At 39.7% G+C, this 14989-nt stretch overlaps 1 long non-coding RNA gene across 2 annotated transcripts; it reads left to right on the forward strand.

The window, feature by feature from the left end:
* The first annotated feature begins 497 nt into the window (after window positions 1-497).
* On the forward strand, window positions 498-13807 carry LOC113018488 (uncharacterized). Of its 2 annotated transcripts, XR_003271802.1 has the most exons (5): window positions 498-517; window positions 5350-5558; window positions 5938-6027; window positions 8573-8659; window positions 13392-13807. It is a non-coding gene; the product is annotated as an uncharacterized LOC113018488 (long non-coding RNA). The 2 variants fall into 2 exon arrangements; XR_003271801.1 differs by lacking the exon at window positions 498-517 and having other exon boundaries at window positions 5120-5558.
* Window positions 13808-14989: the final 1182 nt, after the last annotated feature.

A 14989-nucleotide genomic window follows, 5' to 3' on the forward strand; every position in this document is an offset into this window, starting at 1 on the left:
AGCCATCAGAATTGTTGTCTTAAGGCCAAGAAAGATGCCAAGCAGATTTATTTTACCAAGTGGATCATCATGGCCTTGCCATATTGGTCCATTTGATTGACCGTTATTATAATTATAATTTATTTTATTTTCAGTTGCTACAAACGGGACAGACATGACTGTGGGATAGGACAGGGGGAAAGAATGAAAGAAAGAGAGGGAGCGAAAGAAAGAAAACCAAAGGGGAGAAGAGACGGTGAGAAGGGGGGGGAAGAAAACAAAACAAAACCAAACAACAAAAAAAAAAAAAAACACCTGGGTCACCTGTATGGAGAAAACTTTCTTGTAATTTATTTTAATAGTCTTCAAGAATAGCTATCCTGGCTTCTTGAAGGACATCCAAAGGTCTTCTTTGGGTGCTCCTACCTTTTATTCTGTCCTCTGTCAGGATGTATCCCACACTGCTCAGCGCGACAGTGTGCTCATAGAGAGCTCTCAAGCTTGGTGGCGCTGTCACTTGGTGTTCGCTCGCTCTGTGGTAGAGTATCACTTCCTGTTCCTGCTCAAACACAGTGGTGTTTCTGAGTAGCTTATTTGCTTAGCAATTTAATTAACAACTTTTAAATACATTCTTCTTTCATAGTATAATCTTCACGTGCTTCATCCGAAGCACACTTTCTGTGTACTCACTACCTAATTTATAGCCAAAGTATTCACTCACTGTCTCTGTACTGTTTCGCTAGCTTAGCTTAGCTCGTAGCCGACTCATTAGCACCATGGCTACTTCACCTGTCCCTCCTGCACTTTCTTGCTCATTGTGTCAGATGTTTAGTTACTCCTCGGCCTCCTTTAGCAGTAATGATATCTGTAACAAATGTAGCATATTTGCAGCGCTGGAGGCCAGGATTACTGAATTGGAGACTCGGCTTCGCACCCTTCATTCACCCGCAGCTAGCCAGGCCCCTGTAGCTGGTGCAGCCGAAAATAGCGTAGGCCCCGCTAGCTGTTCCCCGGCAGGTCCCAAGCAGCTGGGGAATCAGGGCGGCTGGGTCACGGTGAGGAGGAAGCATAGTCCTAAACAGAAGCCCCAGGTACACCACCAACCCGTTCATGTGTCTAACCGTTTTTCCCCACTCGGCGACACACCCGCCGGGGGTCAAACTCTGGTAATTGGCGATTCTGTTCTCAGACATGTGAAGCTAGAGACACCGGCAACCATAGTCAATTGTCTTCCAGGGGCCAGAGCAGGCGACATTGAAGGAAATTTAAAACTGCTGGCTAAGGGTAAACGTAAATTCAGTAAAATCATAATTCACGTCGGCAGTAATGACACCCGGTTACGCCAATCGGAGGTCACTAAAATCAATATTGAATCGGTGTGCAACTTTGCCAAAACAATGTCGGACTCTGTAGTTTTCTCTGGTCCCCTCCCCAATCAGACCAGGAGTGACATGTTTAGCCGCATGTTCTCCTTAAATTGCTGGCTGTCTGAGTGGTGTCCCAGAAACTATGTGGGCTTCATAGATAATTGGCAAACCTTCTGGAGGAAACCTGGTCTTGTTAGGAGAGACGGCATCCATCCCACTTTGGATGGAGCAGCTCTCATTTCTAGAAATATGGACAAATTTATTAAACCCCCCAAAATATGACTATCCAGAGTTGGGACCAGGAAGCAGAGTTGCAGTCTTACACGCTTCTCTGCAGCTTCTCTCCTCCTGCTACCCCCCCAAAAACCCATCTCCATAGAGACTGTGTCAGCTTCCAAAAAGACAAAAAACAAACTAAAAACCAGCAACAAACAACTTAAACATAAACAATCACAAAGAAAGAACAATACAGTATCCACATCCTAACTAAAGAGTAAAACAGTGAAATGTGGATTATTAAATATTAGGTCTCTCTCCTCCAAGTCTCTGTTAGTACATGACTTAATAATTGATCAACAAATTGATTTACTCTGCCTTACAGAAACCTGGTTGCAGCAGGATGATTATGTTAGTTTAAATGAATCAACACCCCCGAGCCATTCTAACTACCAGAAATCTCGAAGCACAGGCCGAGGGGGCGGTGTGGCAGCAATTTTTCACACCAGCCTATTAATTAATGAAAGACCAAGACAGACTTTTAATTCATTTGAAAGCCTGATGCTTAACATTGTCCACCCCAGCTGTGAAACTCAGAAACCAGTCTTACTTGTTATCATCTATCGTCCACCTGGGCCTTACACAGAGTTTCTGTCTGATTTCTCAGACTTTATATCTAATTTAGTTCTGAGCTCAGATAAAATAATTATTGTGGGTGATTTTTAACATCCATGTAGATGCTAAAAATGACAGCCTCAACATGGCATTTAATCTGTTATTAGACTCAATTGGTTTCTCTCAAAATGTAAAAGAACCCACCCACCACTTTAATCACACTCTAGATCTTGTTTTAACATATGGCATCGAACCTGAACATTTAACAGTGTTTCCTGAAAACCCTCTCCTGTCTGATCATTTCCTGATAACATTTACTTTTACAATAATTGATTACACAGCGGTGAAGAGTAGACTTTATCAAAGTAGATGTCTTTCTGAAAGCACTGTAACTAAGTTTAAGAATATAATCCACCCACTGTTATCATCTCCAATGCCCTGTACCAACACAGAGCAAAGCAGCTATCTGAACGCTACCCCAACAGAGGTCGATTATCTTGTTAATAATTTCACCTCCTCACTACGTACGACTCTGGATACTGTAGCTCCTGTGAAAACTAAGGCCTCAAATCAGAAGTACCTGACTCCGTGGTATAATTCTGAAACACGTACCCTAAAGCAGATGACTCGTAATCTGGAGAGGAAATGGCGTGTCACAAATCTAGAGGATCATCATTTAGCCTGGAGAAATAGTTTGCTGCTTTATAAGAAAGCCCTCCGCAAAGCCAGAACATCTTACTATTCATCACTGATTGAAGAAAATAAGAACAACCCTAGGTTTCTCTTCAGCACTGTAGCCAGGCTGACAAAAAGTCAGAGCTCTTTTGAGCCAACCATCCCTTTAACGTTAACTAGTAATGACTTCATGAACTTCTTCACAAATAAAATTTTTATCATTAGAGAAAAAATTACCAATAATCATCCCACAGATGTAATATTATCTACAGCTACTCTTAGTACCATTGATATTAAGTTAGACTCTTTTTCTCTAATTGATCTTTCTGAGTTAACTTCAATAATTACTTCCTCCAAACCATCAACGTGTCTTTTAGACCCCATTCCTACAAAACTGCTCAAAGAAGTCCTGCCATTAATTAATTCTTCGATCTTAAATATGATCAACCTATCTCTAATAATCGGCTATGTACCACAGGCCTTCAAGCTGGCTGTAGTTAAACCTTTACTCAAAAAGCCATCTCTAGACCCAGCAGTCTTAGCTAATTATAGGCCAATCTCCAACCTTCCTTTCATATCAAAAATCCTTGAAAGAGTAGTTGTCAAACAGCTAACAGATCATCTGCAGAGGAATGGTTTATTTGAAGAGTTTCAGTCAGGTTTCAGAGCTCAGCACAGCACAGAAACAGCTTTAGTGAAGGTTACAAATGATCTTCTTATGGCCTCTGACAGTGGACTCATCTCTGTGCTTGTCCTGCTAGACCTCAGTGCAGCGTTCGATACTGTTGATCATAATATCCTATTAGAGCGATTAGAACATGCTGTAGGTATTACAAGTACTGCGCTGCAGTGGTTTGTATCATATCTATCTAATAGACTCCAATTCGTGCATGTAAATGGAGAGTCCTCTTCACACACTGAGGTTAATTATGGAGTTCCACAGGGTTCAGTGCTAGGACCAATTCTGTTTACATTATACATGCTTCCCTTAGGCAGTATCATTAGAAGACATAGCATACATTTTCACTGCTATGCAGATGACACCCAGCTCTATCTGTCCATGAAGCCAGATAACACACACCAATTAGTTAAACTGCAGGAATGTCTTAAAGACATAAAGACCTGGATGGCCGCTAACTTTCTGCTTCTTAATTCAGATAAAACTGAGGTTATTGTACTCGGCCCTGAAAATCTTAGAAATATGGTATCTAATCAGATTCTTACTCTGGATGGCATTACCTTGGCCTCCAGTAACGCGGTGAGGAACCTTGGAGTCATTTTTGACCAGGACATGTCCTTCAACGCACATATTAAACAAATATGTAAGACTGCTTTCTTCCATTTGCGCAACATCTCTAAAATTAGAAATATCCTGTCTCAGAGTGACGCTGAAAAACTAGTTCATGCATTTATTACTTCCAGGCTGGACTACTGTAATTCATTATTATCAGGATGTCCAAAAAACTCACTGAAAAGCCTTCAGCTAATCCAAAATGCTGCAGCAAGAGTCCTGACAGGGACTAGAAAGAGAGAGCATATTTCTCCTGTTTTGGCTTCCCTTCATTGGCTTCCTGTTAAATCCAGAATTGAATTCAAAATCCTGCTCCTCACATACAAGGTCTTAAATAATCAGGCCCCATCTTATCTTAATGACCTTGTAGTACCATATCACCCTATTAGAGCGCTCCGCTCTCGCTCTGCAGGCCTACTTGTTGTTCCTAGAGTATTTAAAAGTAGAATGGGAGGCAGAGCCTTCAGTTTTCAGGCCCCTCTTCTGTGGAACCAGCTTCCAGTTTGGATTCGGGAGACAGACACAATCTCTACTTTTAAGATTAGGCTTAAAACTTTCCTTTTTTCTAAAGCATATAGTTAGGGCTGGACCAGGTGACCCTGAATCCTCCCTTTGTTATGCTGCAATAGATGTAGGCTGCCGGGGGATTCCCATGATGCATTGAGTTTTTCCTTTCCAGTCACCTTTCTCACTCACTATGTATTAATAGACCTCTCTGCATTGAATCATATCTGTTATTAACCTCTGTCTCTCTTCCACAGCATGTCTTTATCCTGTCTTCCTTCTCTCACCCCAACCGGTCGCAGCAGATGGCCGCCCCTCCCTGAGCCTGGTTCTGCCGGAGGTTTCTTCCTGTTAAAAGGGAGTTTTTCCTTCCCACTGTCGCCAAAGTGCTTGCTCATAGGGGGTCATATGATTGTTGGGTTTTTCTCTGTATCTATGAAGCGCCTTGAGGCGACTTTTGTTGTGATTTGGCGCTATATAAATAAAATTGAATTGAATTGAATTGAATAATGTTGAGATCCAAGCTCTGGGGAGGCTAATTTGTGACTGATCTTGTTCTGTTATGTGTTTTTCTATCTAGACATGCTTTTACTGCATTTTCAGTGTGTTTGAGATCACCGCCATAGTAAAAAAATGTTACGAACCAGACACTTCCCATATGATATAACATTGTGTACTTTTCTGTGTTCATATTTCAATCAGTTTGGACAAGATCTCGAACACCAAAGGTTAAAATGCAGCCTGAAAAATGAAAGAGACCCCAGCATGAGCTACAGATGGCTGTAGACAATCTTTTGTGCTTCTGAACTCCTACATACATATGTAAGAGTTCAGGAGAGAAGTATGAATTGTTTCTTGGCAACCACCAACTGAAGAGCCACACAACAGTAGTTCATCATTTGAGTTATGCAGTTAGGTGCCTTTTTATACTTGAATTAAAAATATATATTCTGGAAATGGTCAGCTACAAGGAGTGGATTGAAAAGGATGTGGAAAAATAGCAGCCATTGCCCAAAGAAAAACTTTGAAAGACCTTAAAAAAGTCTGGAGAAACATTGTTCAATAGCACTTGAAAACATTACATGAAAGTCTGACTCATCTGCAGTAAAATATGAAAAAATGACGGGTGATTCAAGACTTTTGCAGTGTTGTAACTGTTTTGTTGTTGCTGTTGTTTGTATTTTTGTGTGTGTGCATAAAGAGTTCTGCTAGAGCAGCAGTTTCAATCAGCTCTGCTATCACTTGTACTGCCTGCACTGACGTCCTCTGTGTGTGTGTTTCATTGTGCAGAGAGTGATCCAGCTGCAGTCTCTCCTGCAGTGAGAAAAGAATACGTCACTTATGGGCAAATCATCATCAAAGACAAGAAAAAAAAGTCAGGTACAGCTGATCTTCATTTTCTCCATCATAGCCAGTTCTCTAAATTGTAAAATCAGAATGCTCCAAGCTTGGTGTAATGTTTATTTATTTAATGTTCATAATATCCACCATCCTAGTCTGCTCACATATTGATTAACACCAGCTTATGAATACATTTGGAAAGTTTTGCTTGTCTTCGTATTGGCTGCTGTAGAAAGTCAGAATCTGTCACCAGGATCCTGGAAGTTATATTTCACTAGCCAAATTTCCTGTCAGCACAAGGAACTGAAATTACGTGCACACATGCACACACAGTTAGTTTTGCCATGTATATACACTACAGGTCAAACAAACAATCCAGTTTTTCCAGATTTATTGAAAATTCTCCACGTTAATGTCTCATTGCACTCTAAAATGAAATGAAAGCATTGTACAAAAAGACAACTGGAATTAAACAAGAAATTATAGAATTTATATTCTAAACTTCTGACTCATCAAAGTAGCCGCCTTTCGCAGATATAACAGCTGGGCACACGCATGTCATTCTCTCTACAACAGAAATCAAATATTCTTGAGAAAGTTCTTCCCTTATGTGTTGCAGAAGTTCCCATAAATGTTTCACTTAGGCTGTGTTGCTTTCACTCTTCTGTCCAGTTCATCCCAAACCAGCTTGAATGGGTTTCAGTCTGGAGACTGTGCTGGCCACTCCATGTTTTCAAGCCTACCATCTTCTTCTTTTTTCCTGAGGTAGTGCTGGCATAGCTTGCACTAATGTGTTGGGTCATTATCTTGCTGTAGGATGAACCACTGACCAACTAGACACATACCAGAGTGTATGATGGTCTGTCTCACTTCTGTTGTTATTTGCTTTTTCTTGCCATTTTCGTAGCAACACACTACTTTCTGCAGCACAATACTGTTCAGCTGATGCATGTATGGTACCATAATCTGTTCCAGCACTTCTTTTATGTTGGAGCACAAACATAAAAACACAATTACTTACTCCTGGTTCCCAATAACCTTGTTGTTGACACCGTTAGGTTCCCCCAGCTCACAGAGGCCCCCTGAGTTCAACAAAGGATGCTGTTTAGGTGTTTTAGGCTGTCTTCCTCCCTGCTCATTTCTGTGTGCTCGGTGCGTCTAGAATCCTACCCAGTGTCCCATGTACCGCATGACTCCTGGAAAGGCTAAATAGAGGGGTCATCCTGAGAAATCCAATGTAGGAATTAGTAGCACCAGCTTTCAAGGCTTGATCAATCTCCATTGCTGCAGAACAGCTTTTAATTGTTAATCCGTTTTGTGTTCCCTGAAACAAAGTCCTTTTACATAATACTGAAATTATTTTTCAGTTTTTATGGGTAACCTTACCTTACCCAAACCTTACGTCAAAATCGTACATCTTTTTTTCTAAAACAGCTGAATTATGGTTTCCAAAACAAACATAAAATAATGAAAATTAGATCTTTGCTGTGGCACCAGGACAGTGTGTGAGTCAAAACCGACGACAGTGTATGTGATGAATGAGCATAGCACATGTAACTCATCATTCTTAGTGTCATGTTAGGTCTCAATTGACTCTCTTTACTCAGGTAGAGTGTGACTCCTTCAACTCAGGCACTTGTGTTTTGGGCCACATCTGGTCGATAGAACATTGGGTAGAATCATAACTGAGGCTTATGTGCCAAAGCATCTCAGATGACGCCTAGATAAGTTCGCTACCTAGGTTTGGTGAACACAGACTTTTGTTGATTATGTTACTGTAACTATGAGACATTCAAACTCTCCATTAAAGCAAAGAATTACTTTCTAACCTAGTCCTACATTTAAAACCACAACAGCTTCTTCCTGTTATTGACTTTAGCTGGTGTGAAGCTGATAAAATTCTCATTGCTGTGTGTTCTGGTTTGGCTAATAATAGTGATAGGTGAGAAGCTGTTGCTTTTCTGCCTTGTGGTGACTTGCATCAGTCTGTGCTAAAAAAAAAAAGAAAATAATATCATTGTGGTATTTAACCTTCCTTTTTCACAAAACACCCACCCAGTTCAATGTGGTCATTCTGTGTTTCTTTGAAGAGGTATTCAGATGAGATAACTGTGAAAAATTGTTGCAGTTATTAAATTTAACTGACACTTCTAAAATAAATAATCCCTCAGCTCTGTGTTGTATCTAAGATTAGACAGAGGCTTGTTTTTTTGTTGTTGTTTTTTTAGTGATCATGTTTAGAAGAGCAGAACATGTTCATATCAGGCAGGGTCGATCAACCATAGCACACTACAAAATAATTACATTATAGTATAATATAATATATTATAAAATGTTTTAGCATTATTTGATACACATAGATACTCAATAACCCAGCGCAGGACCGTCTGTGATGAACTGGCAGAGTCTGAACAGTGCCAGTGGCATTTATGTACAACCTCAGTGTGTCAGTACACTTTGAGTAATACACAAATAACAAATTGTGGTAATCAGAAGTGGTAAAGCATACAGTATGCTGCAATAATATAACAGTACTATTGCAGCTGCTCTACTTACAGAAATTTATATGTACTTTACTATGCAGAGAGCGATCCTGCTGCAGTGTACTCAGGAGTGAGAACAGAAGACATCAATTACGGACAAATAGCCTTCAGACCAAAGAGGAAAAAAGGTAAAGCTGCTCTGCATCTTTGAACTTGTACTTATACAACGCTATTCATTTATACAATTTAAGGCAATAAATTAAGATGATAAAAGATCTAAAGTCGCTTCAAAGTGAATTCAGTCTGAATTTGAACTCTAAAGACAGCAATGCTCATCATGGTCTAAAAAAACTAATGTAAGACTATCATGGACATAACATAAAAATACAAACAAAAAAATACTATTATGACCAAATGGCCTGATCAACAGTCCAGTGCACTTTTAAAAAGAAGGACTGCATCGACCAGCCCAACAGCACCAAAAGACCTGAAAGACCACAGAAGACAATTAAGGTGCTCGTGTCAAATTTGGAGTTGCTGATTCTCAACACAGCTACTTCATACTGAGCTGCAAATCCCTCTAATGCACACTGGAGGTTACCAACAGATGAGGCCAGAAGAACCACATCATAATAGAAAGGTCATACCAAGGCCACCAAAGCAGAAACACTCCACCTCTTAGCTTCACCCAGAAATTGTATCCATAAATGTTAGGAACAGAATCAGTGGTGAAGTGCAGCCATGACAGATTCCAGTTGGAATTCACGAGGAATTAAAGATCTCGTGAATTGGGCCATCTGTCAGACACAACCAATACTTACCAGAGATTTGGGTGTGCCTGGTTTGTCCAGCATCCTCCCCACTACCTGGTCCAACTTAGCATCAGGTAGTGATCACTTGACAGCTCTGGTCCTCTTTTACCTGAGTGGAGAGACTGTGGTCCAACAACAAAACACCCCTTGGGTTCAATCCTACTCTGGAAGCAGCCAAGGAGAAAGGTGCTCATGGGGGAACTGGAGCTTAACCCATAGGGCCCAGTAACACATAGTCTGAACGAAACATGTGGACCTGCCCTCTGCTGGGTCTATCACTCACATCAGGGCCAGAGGTCCTGCCAGTCCAATCCCTGATTAATCTGGCTTTAAGAGCAGGGACATACTGTGGAAATGTGTTTATGCAGAGGTGTGGACTCGAGTCACATGACTTGGACTCGAGTCAGACTCGAGTCATTAATTTTATGACTTTAGACTTGACTTGAAAAAATGTTGTAAGACTTGTGACTTGACTTAGACTTTTACACCAATGACCTGGGACTTGAATTGGACTTGAACCGGTTTACTTGAAAAGACTTGATATTTCACCCCAAATATAAAATGTAACATGCATATAGAGATTGAAAATGTGATGTCATTCTGGGGTAGAACCACAAAGGATTCTGGGAACTCGTGGCAAGTGGTACTAGCGCATGCAGGCTTTTAATTGAAATCAGTTATACAGCGATAAAAAGAAACACAAAAAATGGCAAGAAGCTGTTGTATTATTAACTGCAATAGCCGGTCACATGACAGCCACGGGAAGCCGACGGGTAAAGAAATCGGTTGTTATCGGATTACGACGTTTAAGAGAAATTGTTCGAGCCATGTTTCCGAAGTAACAAAGAGGCGACGGATGGCCTGGATCGCAGCCATTCAAAGACCAAATATAACGTCCCAGAACACTCCAGCTCACAGGTTAGTCTGCTCCAAGCATTTACACGAAGGTCAGTGTTTTTAAATAGTGAATTGTCCTGACACAATATTGTGTTTCGCTTCTGTTATTACCATGGTACATTGACAAAAACATATACTTTTATTCACAGGGTAAAACAGTTGTTTTTTGTATCACTAATTGCCCAGTACGATTACAGCATACAGTATTATTGTCACTGCTACATTTCTGTAACGCGTACCAGAAATTATTTCCACTACTAATTAATTACCGTTGAGCTCAAAGGTCCTATTAATAAACGGTTAAGGAATGTGTATTTATGAAGACAATTTGTGAGACTGGTAAACTTATGATACGTACGATGGTCTTTCGTTCTACACGGTGCATTTCAAGGTCCTGCACCCATCCGTCGGTAAACTGTACCTGGGCTTGTTGCAGTGACCTGAAGTTACTAAACTTCATGAGTGTGTGCACTCACTCCAAGAACCGTATGATTATAAATATGCATATAAATATGCTACGATGAGATAGCTGACTTCATCTAACTAGCAAATGTTGTCCAGGCTACGTTGGTGATGCAGTTTTTTTTAATATGTATGATATTTTTGTCATGCGATTTTAAAGCCGGTCCTACATCCAAGAATAACATGCAGCTTATCTCAGAACTGTCGGTGAAAATTATTCTTGGAGCTAGGTTTAATTGAGCTGCATTTTAAAGAGGTGCAATTTCACAATTTGTGTATATTTTCTAAGTTCACTATTTTGTATGTGTTGAGAAAAACACAGATTTAAAAATTACATGGTCTAATATTTACATTTAGCATAACTGCAACATTCTTTTTTCGTTTTTTTTAAAGACTCGAAAGGACTTGAAATTCAAAATTTCAGACTTGTGACTTGACTCGGACTTTTACACCAGTGACTTGAGACTCGACTCTGACTTGCCTGACATTACTTGAGACTTGACTTGTGACTTGAGGATAAAGACTTGAGACTTACTTGAGACTTGCAAAACAATGACTTGGTCCCACCTCTGTGTTTATGTTCCCAGTACCATCACTCTTCTTTGTATTTATGCCTGTTGACTCATGTTTCCTCAGCAGTGATTTTGTTTCTTTGCACAACAAATATACGTTTGTTTTATGTGTGTTTCTCACGTGGTTACGTGATCACGTGGTGGAATTCACCAAAATGTCAGATGCAAAATTTGACTTGTTCTGGTTTGGTTGCGGCTAACATGTCTGCTTTCAGTCACAGTAATTTGAACATTTGATCTCACTAACAGAGAATTGTTTGGGTTTTGGTTTTTTTTGACATTTTACAATTATGTTTAATTAGATTGTGTAGTCATAAAGAAAAATGGAGGATTACTCATTAAAAGTTACTTATAAAAACTCCTCACTGTATAATTTCCCCCTTCATTGCAAATCACCACCCATATTGTACACTTAAATTCTGAAATTATCTTTGATAAAGTTAATGCTTTTGACATCTTGACAGGTTGACCACATACATTCATCTTGCTGATTATGATCATTAAATGTTATTTGATTGGGAAGATTGAGTTTAACATTTTTCTGATACAGACCATGAGACTGATGAGCTGCACTGAGTTTAAAGCTGTTTGCTTATTTGCAAAACACTACACAGTTCTACCATACTCATTTAAATGAAACCAATACTGATAAAAGGCTAAAAACCAAACATTTTTAAAATCATGAGTTCATTTATTATACAGGAAAAAAGCCATCCAAGCCTAACTGGCCCTGTGAAAAAATGCTGAATATATATTTTTAATTTCAGCCACACTGCAGGGTTTACCAGTATGTATGGTCTCTAACATTATGCCAAAGCATCCTAAATATAATTAAAATAAATTATGACTATGCCACCCCATAATATCTTTCTTTATTTTGTCTATTGAGAGATGGAATTGCTGCTGCGAGTTTGAATCATTGTCATGCTCCACAATCCAAGTGTGCTCGAGCTTCAGGACATCAACTGATGGTTTTCTCCTGCAAAATGTTCTGATAGAGGATAATTCATTGTTCCACCAATTAAGCAGCAAAGCAGTCCCAGACCGCCACACTAGCATCACCAAGTCTGACTGCTGGTATGATGTTCTGCATTCACGGAGTGTTTAGTTGACATTGGACCATTATCAAAGATGATTTAATCTGGGAAATTAAATCTGGCAGCACTGGTTTCAGTCAGTTCCTCCTGTATTAGGTCAGTTTAAATACCCAGGAAATGGGACTTTGCTTGAAGCTAACTACTAGCGTTAGAAGGTTAGCAGTAGGTTTAACGTTCATCATGTTCACCATCTTCTCAGTATGCTAACATTTGGTGATTTGGATGATGATGAGGAAATGATGACGAGTTTCAAAGGTTTTTTCACTATAATCCTGGAGCTGTCACTATGAGACGTATGAAGACATGAACGGAAAAGTCTAGAGATCCTTAACTGAGTGCACCGAGCCTCTGAAACTGTCCTTTAATAGAATGAATCAACCTTTTTTTGTGAACATTTTTAAAGTTCTGCATGTAAAACCACAGTAGCTACTTCCTGTTTACCCCAGTTAGTCTGAAGCTGGTGAGAATTGTCTCTGCTGTGCGCTCTGGTTTAGCCAATAGCAGTGTTCATGCAGTGAGAACCTGCTTGCTTTGTGCTTTGTGGTGAAGTGCATCAGTCTGCATTGAAAGAAGATGGCAGCTTTGTGGTCGCCCACCTTCCTTTTCACAAAAATACCCCCCAGCTCTTTCTGGTCATTTGTTGTTTTACAGTACAGATGCTTTGAGAAGAGAGCTCTAAACATCTGCTGCGGTTTATGCAACCTGTCACTTCATCTAACCGAATGCTTAGATTAAGCTAATGCAATGATAAGAATAGATAAGTATAATTCACTTTAATTGGCTGGTCAAAAAGAAAATCCTTGACTCTGGGTAGCGCATAAAATGGCGGCGAAGACTTGTTTTTTCATTTTCTTTTTTTAGTGCTGCTGTTTGTGATCTGCTCAGCCTGTTAATCTTAGGGTGGAGTGAGAAAGAAGAAGCTGGCTGTGTCTGAGCTGGTTCCCTTTGAAGTCTGAACTGGGACTGTGTGTGATGCAGAGAGGTGGAGACTGGAGGGCTTGATTGAACTACAAAGCTTGTAATCATGTTTCCTGTTGTTTTGTTTGTTTGTTTGTCATAACTGTGTGTGTTTGTGTTCAGACTGTAAACCAGAGCCAGATGTCGTCTACTCTTCACTGAAGTAGTCCACCAGTCCAACCATTGATGTCCAGCTGCTGGTCTCTAACTGGTCCCCCAGCACCTCCACAGACACATCCATATGTTGAAAAGATTTCTTTTTGATGTTTTGTGTCTTTTATTTCACTTATTACATCCTCCTCCACTTACAAATTCAGGGTTGCAGTGGGACTGGAGCCTATCCCAGCTGCCGTAGGACAAGACTCAGGGTACACCTTCAGCAGGTCCCCGTTCTTGCAGGGCTAACACAGAGAGAGAATTTAGAATCATCAACTAACTTAACCCCACTAACTGCATGTTGTTGGGCTGTGGGAGGAAGCCAAAGTACCTGCAGAGACCCACACAAACGCAAGGAGAACATGCAAACTTCAACATCAGCGATATTAATATAAATATTTTAATATATCTTATGTTGTCAGTAACTTTACTGTTATTTCCATTCTTGTTTGTTGGATCCAGCTCGTGTTCTCATGGCAGCGATCTGATTTCTTATTAAACTTTTGTTCTCTTGTGTGTTTCTCACGTGGTTCTGTGGGTTTCATTGAGTTGTCAAGTGACAAATGTGAACAGTTCCGATTTGGTTGTGGCTAACCGAAACACGCGGTGCTGCAGTCAGTACAGTCAGTTTGAAAAGGAGTTAACTTGAACATCGGTGTATAACCATAGATAGTTTTTCATTGTATTACATTACAACAGTTTTTCATCAAATGATATAGACGAGAACAAACACAGTGCTGCTAGTAGAAAATCATTAATTGACTGTTTATTGTTATTGTTATCAATTATTACTATTATTATTATTATTATTATTATTATTATTATTATTACTATTATTATTATTATTATTAGTAGTAGTAGTAATATTGCTACTCCCCCTGGGAAACATTCATAGTATCTGTCTCTATACTTTGAAATGAAAACAAAAGACTTTAGTTTTTGTCTGATAAACTAATAATAAACTAATAATTCATGAACATGTGACTCAGACTTCATACTTTTATGAAGTATAATGAGAGCACATTATAATGAAGCACATTTCCTGACCCAGCACAGAGCCCCTCCTCTTAAACCTGTCACTGAAGCTTGAAGTGGCCGTGCTGATTGTCTATTGTCATCTACTGTTAAAACCGGGTCACACAGCGGGGCAGCCTTTAAATTTATATTTATACATTTTAAATGACATTAATGCCACTAACTGGAGAGGTTTCATTTCTCTTCTGACCTGAAAGCATCTCAGGATGACTTCACAGTAAATACATTTGGACAAAAGCCAAAGTAACAGTCCGTAAAATCCTAAAAACAAGTGACCTCATTTCATTTGTTAGCACTCAGTTTAAAGCAGCACACAGTCAGAGACCTGAAACAGCAACAGGAAATAAAATGAGAGCAGCACCACAAACACATAAAAAGACAGACGGCACGAGGTTTAACCAGTGACTTTGCCTCAATACCAAACAGAAAATCCCTCTTTTATTTAGTACAGATTAATTACTGAATTACAGGAAAGAAAAATAGAATTAAATAGAGTCCATGACCCCAAATTATTGATTCATAATCATAAC

Source organism: Astatotilapia calliptera, unplaced genomic scaffold (assembly GCF_900246225.1).
Source record: "Astatotilapia calliptera unplaced genomic scaffold, fAstCal1.2 U_scaffold_9, whole genome shotgun sequence".
NCBI classification, from domain to species: Eukaryota; Metazoa; Chordata; class Actinopteri; order Cichliformes; family Cichlidae; genus Astatotilapia; species Astatotilapia calliptera.